Source organism: Silene latifolia, chromosome X (genome assembly GCF_048544455.1).
Source record: "Silene latifolia isolate original U9 population chromosome X, ASM4854445v1, whole genome shotgun sequence".
Lineage (NCBI taxonomy): Eukaryota > Viridiplantae > Streptophyta > Magnoliopsida > Caryophyllales > Caryophyllaceae > Silene > Silene latifolia.
The window spans coordinates 14583106-14588965 of NC_133537.1; the positions used below are offsets into that span (position 1 = coordinate 14583106).

At 38.7% G+C, this 5860-nt stretch overlaps 1 non-coding gene across 1 annotated transcript; it reads right to left on the minus strand.

Moving 5' to 3' along the window:
- Positions 1 to 2314: 2314 nt before the first annotated feature.
- LOC141625254 (small nucleolar RNA R71) lies at positions 2315 to 2421 on the minus strand. Its single transcript, XR_012535044.1, has one exon. It is a non-coding gene; the product is annotated as a small nucleolar RNA R71 (small nucleolar RNA).
- Between the last annotated feature and the right edge of the window lie 3439 nt (positions 2422 to 5860).

The following is a 5860-nucleotide window of genomic DNA, read 5'->3' on the forward strand; positions in this document are numbered from 1 at the left end:
TTTTGTGAAAGACTCGCTACCGGTCATAGCCACCGGCAGCCGGGCAACCGGCATACAACAACGCAAACAACATTCTCGCATCAATTTGTGTTCCTATGCCGGTGCCCCGGCAGCCGCCCCACCGGCAACCACACACACCTAGTGAATTTCCGCCTTTTCTTCAAGTACTCGCTGCCGGCACCTCGCACCGACCGCCGGTGTACCGGCAGAGGCCCCATGACTGCGTGATTGTCGTCTTTTTGCCCTGTTTCATTTGTGCCCACGTTTCGTTTTTGTTTTGCTTGGTTTTAGAGTCAGTGAATTGTGTCGATGGTATTTTGGGTGATTAGTATATTATTATTATTATTATTATTATTATTAGAACACTTAGTATATAAAGACACAATACATTAGACAACACACTACCCTTAGAAATTAGAATAGAAATTAGATTAGTCCATCCTTCTCTCTCAATATTGTAGAACCCTAATATTTACTCTCTCATTTTCATTCAATAAAATTTGCAATCTTTCTTTAATTATTAGTTTAATTCTTCCTTTGTTTATGCAAGTTCTTCATCCCTCATTAGTATAAATTAGTATTTTGGGTTGTATTTGAAGATTAGAAGAAATTCATTCTTCCATTATTATCCAAGATTGTTACTTTCCTCTTTGTTGGTACAATTCTCATCTTTTGTTTACATTATTTTCATTTGTTTATATTTCTTATGTTGTTTAATTGTTATTCATCAAAAGTATTAGTCTTTATCATGTTTACAATGTTTACTTGTTTATTGTTGGAAATTGTTGGTAATTTCTCACCCATGAACATGAGTGAGTAGTCTTATCTAAGGTCATAGGGGGAATTTGGGTAATTATGGGGATGCATTTGGGTTGTTAACCTTTTGAATTGGGTGATTATGTGGTTTCTACTCTTAATGCATTTGAAGTGTTTGTGGAAATGCCTCAATGAAAATTGGACATTTCATTAACATGTTTGGCTTACCTTGGTGCATTGTGCTATTAGATAGTTTTAGAAGTGCTTATCGATGAGTTTTAATGAAAGTTAGAACATCTCTTTGATGCATTCGATCCATCTTGGTGCTCATGCTATTGGGTAGTCTTTATGCTTTATTTGTAGCTAGTTCATCTCGATCAAGTGACAACTTATTGAGGAGCTTAAGGTGACTAAGAAATTAGTCTTAAACCCTTGACCACCATTATTACCCTTTTCTTGTTAGACCTTGTTTCTCCCCTAATTGCCCTTTGTGAACCCAAAGACCTTAGCCTTCCCTTATTAATTAAAATCAATTTCATTTAGTTTAATTTTATACCTTGTTGCATCTTAGTTTATAATTAATACATCTTATTTTGTTTGACTAAACTAAAGACTTAAACAAACCAAGTATCTAACCCCCGCCATCTTTGTGTTCGACACCCGAATAAATACTACTTTTATTTGGTTCTTTATAAATAATTTTTGGTACCGGAAGTGACGACAAAACCCGGTCATCAAATGGCGCCGTTGCCGGGGATGGCGTTAGGTTATGCTTAGTTAGTTAGAGTCTTAGGCTTAGTCTTAGTTACTTGTTGTTTGCGTAGTTTGCGTAGTTTGTGTGCTTCTTGTAGAGTGTGTGTGATTTTTGCCTTGCCCTAGTGTGTAAAAGCACTAGGAGTCTTACGGTTTGTCAAGTTGTATGCCTAGGAGGAACCACCAAGCTTTGCTCTTTGACTCCGATCCCGAAAGGCTTTTTAGAGCCTTAAGGAATAGGACCATTGCAAGGGTTAGAACCTCTTCTCAAGCAACCATAAACCAAGCAAATCCACCCATACAACCTCTCATTGAAAACACAACTCAACAACAACCAAACAACACAATTGAGCCTTCAATAGAAAATCCATTTCACAACTTCCAATTTTCTAATAGCCCACCTCAAACACCACCCCCTCATATACCAAATCCACCACCACCAATGGCTTTACGTGACCATAACCGTCCTAACCACAATGATGCTTGTGACCCAATTAATTTTGGCATCTTGGCCCCAAACAACTTTGAAATGCATCCCGCCCAAGTCGGGTTGATTGAGAAGGATTTGTTCGGGGGGCATATTGAAGAGGATGCTCATGCTCACCTCCGGAAGTTTAAGAGGAAGGTTTCAATGATGAAAAAGAATGGGGTGTCCGAGGACACCTTGAGAATGATGTTGTTTCCGTTTTCATTGACGGGCAAGGCGGACCGGTGGTTGAACATTCACCCCCCGGATACCTTCACGACATGGGATGCCTTGGCTAAAGCATTCATGGCCAAATATTACCCTTCATCAAAGACCGCAATGCTCCGTAATGAGATTCATACATTTCAACAAGAAGACGGGGAGTCTTTAAGTGAAGCTTGGGACCGATATCAATACTTAATAGCAAGTTGTCCCCATCATGGAATCCCGGAATGGTACATCACTCAAACATTCTTTCAAACGTTGCTACCTTGGACTAAGGAGATGGTAAAATGCCTCATGGGGAGGATTTGATCACTTGAATGATGAAGAAGGCACTACTATAATCAAGAAAATGGTGGACTCCGAGGCAAACTATGGCACAAGAGTGAATGTCTTGAGAAGAAGTAAGCACCCTCCCGAATTCTTACTAAATAAGGAGACTAATGCTAAGCTTGATATGCTCACCAAAAAGCTTGAAGAGTTGAGTAAGAAGAAGCAAGTGAACCAAGTGAATCAAACTACCACTACTCATGGACCATCCATGGAGGAAGTGATGCAAAGATCAATATGTGAGTCATGTGGAGGGATGGGTCACACTTATGAAGTATGTGCAAATAACCATTATAACAACTTTGATGGGAACAATGTGCAAGAGGTGAATGCTTTCCAAGCATTTAACAATTTTTCCAACCGTCCACCTAGGCCCTCATTCAACAACAATCAAGGACCCAACCAAAACTTTGCCAACCAATCTCAAGCATACCAAGATTATGGGTGTAACCAAGGCAATCAAAAATTTTACCAAGGAAACCAAGGAAACCAAGCCAACCAAGGGTTTGGTCAAGGATTCAATCAATGGAACAACAACAATTGGAACAATCAAGGCTACAACAATAATCAAAGGTACAACCAAGGGCAAAATCAAGGGTTCAATCAAGGGTACCAAGGGAACAACCAAAATTCCAACTTTAGAGATCAAGGATATGGCTTTCCTCTTCCAATTTTCAACCAACCTTTCAACCAAGAGCCACCACCCCAAGCAAGTAATACCATGGGAGATGATAAATATGACAACTTAGTGAAGTTGATAGGGGATTTGGCAAGTAATACCCAACAACAAATCAAGAGTCTTGAAGCTAAAGTGGCTTCCCAAGCTCTCATGAGTTCTCAAAAACCACCGGGTGTATTTCTAAGACAAGGGCAAAATCCAAGGGACCCTATGAAGTCAAAGGAAGTTAATGCTATCATGGTTGGAGTTGAAGAGGAAAAAGAAGAGTCATTTGATTTGCCAAGTCAAGAGGAGTTATCTTACACTACTCTCTTTTCCATGGCTATGGAAACATTCCAAGAAGTTGACCATGAGCCCGAAAAAGAGAGCATAGAAGACTATGTGCTTGAGCAAATAATGACAATTCATGGTACAAGCTTGGATGTTGAAGTCGACCCGGATAAGGGAGAGATGGTTATGACTACACCAACCATTATGAGTGAAGAATTTGTGCTTGAGGAAATAGTGGAAGCACCAAATGTGAGGGTAGAAGTTGAGAGGAACCCGGAAAAAGAAGAGATGGTGATGGTAGAAAAACACTCTTTGGCCAAGCAAGAAGAAGTCATTTCTAGAAGAGTGGACATTAATAGCCATGAGCTTGATGCCTCAAGTAAAGAGTGCAATGTGGTAAAGTCTAAAGAAATCCCCGTCAAACTTGATGACCCCGGGAGTTTCTCAATTTCATGTACCGTGGGTGACCAAAAGGTGGATAATGCTTTATTTGACTTAGGGGCAAGTGTGAGTGTCATACCACTTGTCCTTGTGAAGAGGTTGAATATTTCAAGCTTAGCCCACACTTCCGTTACAATCAAGCTTGCCGACGGGACAATCAAATCTCCGAATGGGATTCTCAAGGATATCATGGTTCAAATTGGTAAGCTTTCAATTCCTACCGATTTTATTGTATTGGACATCCCTATGGGAAGACGCTCCCGTATCATTCTTGGTAGGCCATTCTTGGCCACGGGAGGAGCTATCATAGATGTCAAAGAGGGAAAATTGTCATTCAAAGTTGAGAAGGAAAAAGTTGAATTTAAGCTATCACATGCTTCAAAGAAAACCGTGGTTCAAAACATGTTTGCCGTGGAAACTTTATAACTCCATGAGAATGACGAAGATGAGAACATGGAATTCTTGATTGCTTGTGAGCCAAAATTTGATGATGAGCCACCGGATAAGTTCCTTGAAGAAGAAGTGAATGCTAAAGATAAGTGTGGGGAAATGGGCAAAACTTGGGAAACCGAGTTCAATTCTAGCACCAATGCCCCTCCAAAATCAAAACCGGGAATTGAAAAGAAGAATCCAAAAAGATGGAGGAAGAGATCGAAAGGAAAGAGGGTATGTGACCCTAATGTTGACAAAGAGACTAAGGAAAAGCTTGAAGAAGAAGTGAACCGAAAATGGCAAGAGGTTCAACATGCCATGTGTAGGTTACATGATGTGATGACAAGGGTGAAAGGCTCTTGTTTTGTTGGTAGTGAAAATGGTGGAAGGTTGGTGGGATCTCGGGATATTGATCCCGGTTGAATGAAGTCTTTGAATGAAGAGGTTTGGTGGAGTCACTTAAGAACCACCGCAATGTACATATTCTCTTTCTCTTTAATTAAATTTTTACCGCATTTTGCATTTAGTAACATGATTAGAAAAGAAGCTAATCTAAATTAGCTCTCTTTGCATTCATATAGTGTAGCTTGCATCGTATTTAAATATTGCATATAGATTAGATCATGCATTGCATACTTATTTGAAAACCACTAAAAATTTGAAAAAATCAAAAATCACCAAAAACATGTATTTCATTTCCGAATTTCCTCCACACATTTATTTCCATGGAAATATGTAAATAAATAAGTGTGGGGAGGAAATTCCATCATTTTAAAAATACAAAAAAACGTGTTATTTATTTTCAAATATTCAAAAAATCCAAAAATATGTTCTTTAATTTCGAAAAATTCAAAAACCACCAAAAATATGTTGTTTATTTTTCCTATTCTCTCCCTATACTTTGTTCCATTGAGGACAATGTAAATTTCAAGTGTGGGGAGGGAAATATCCACTTTGTGAATATTGTCTATATTTGTTCATATCATTATATACTTGTAAATTTAAGAAAAAAAAAGCAAGAAAATGCCTAAAAATTGAAAAATTTCTGAAAAATACAAAAATATTGCATTGTATATATATGTTTGGCTAACCTTTGGCATATGCATCTACCATTTGAGGCAAAAAGGAGCTAGCAGTCGCTTGGTAAACTCGTTCTAATCTCTTACTTCTTTACCGTTCTTTCTTTTTGTATCTTGTATATATGAAGGAGAATGGGATTTTGTGCCTTGGATGTTCCCTTGGGGAACTTGTGGATTGTTGGTGTTGATGTGTTGCTAGGATTAGTCCAAATTGTTGCATGTTTACCTTATGTTCATTTCCATTTCTCGCATGCATTTGTTTCACATGTATATATATGTTGTGTTCCCTTCTTGTTGCATTGAGTTTGTATATAAATTTTTGAACAAAATTTGGTCTAGGAAGGGAGTATGATACCCTCTATGATGATATTGTCTAGGTCGTGTCTTTCCCCTCTTAGTGGCTTGCACCTTGTGACCTCCTTGTTAGGGTGT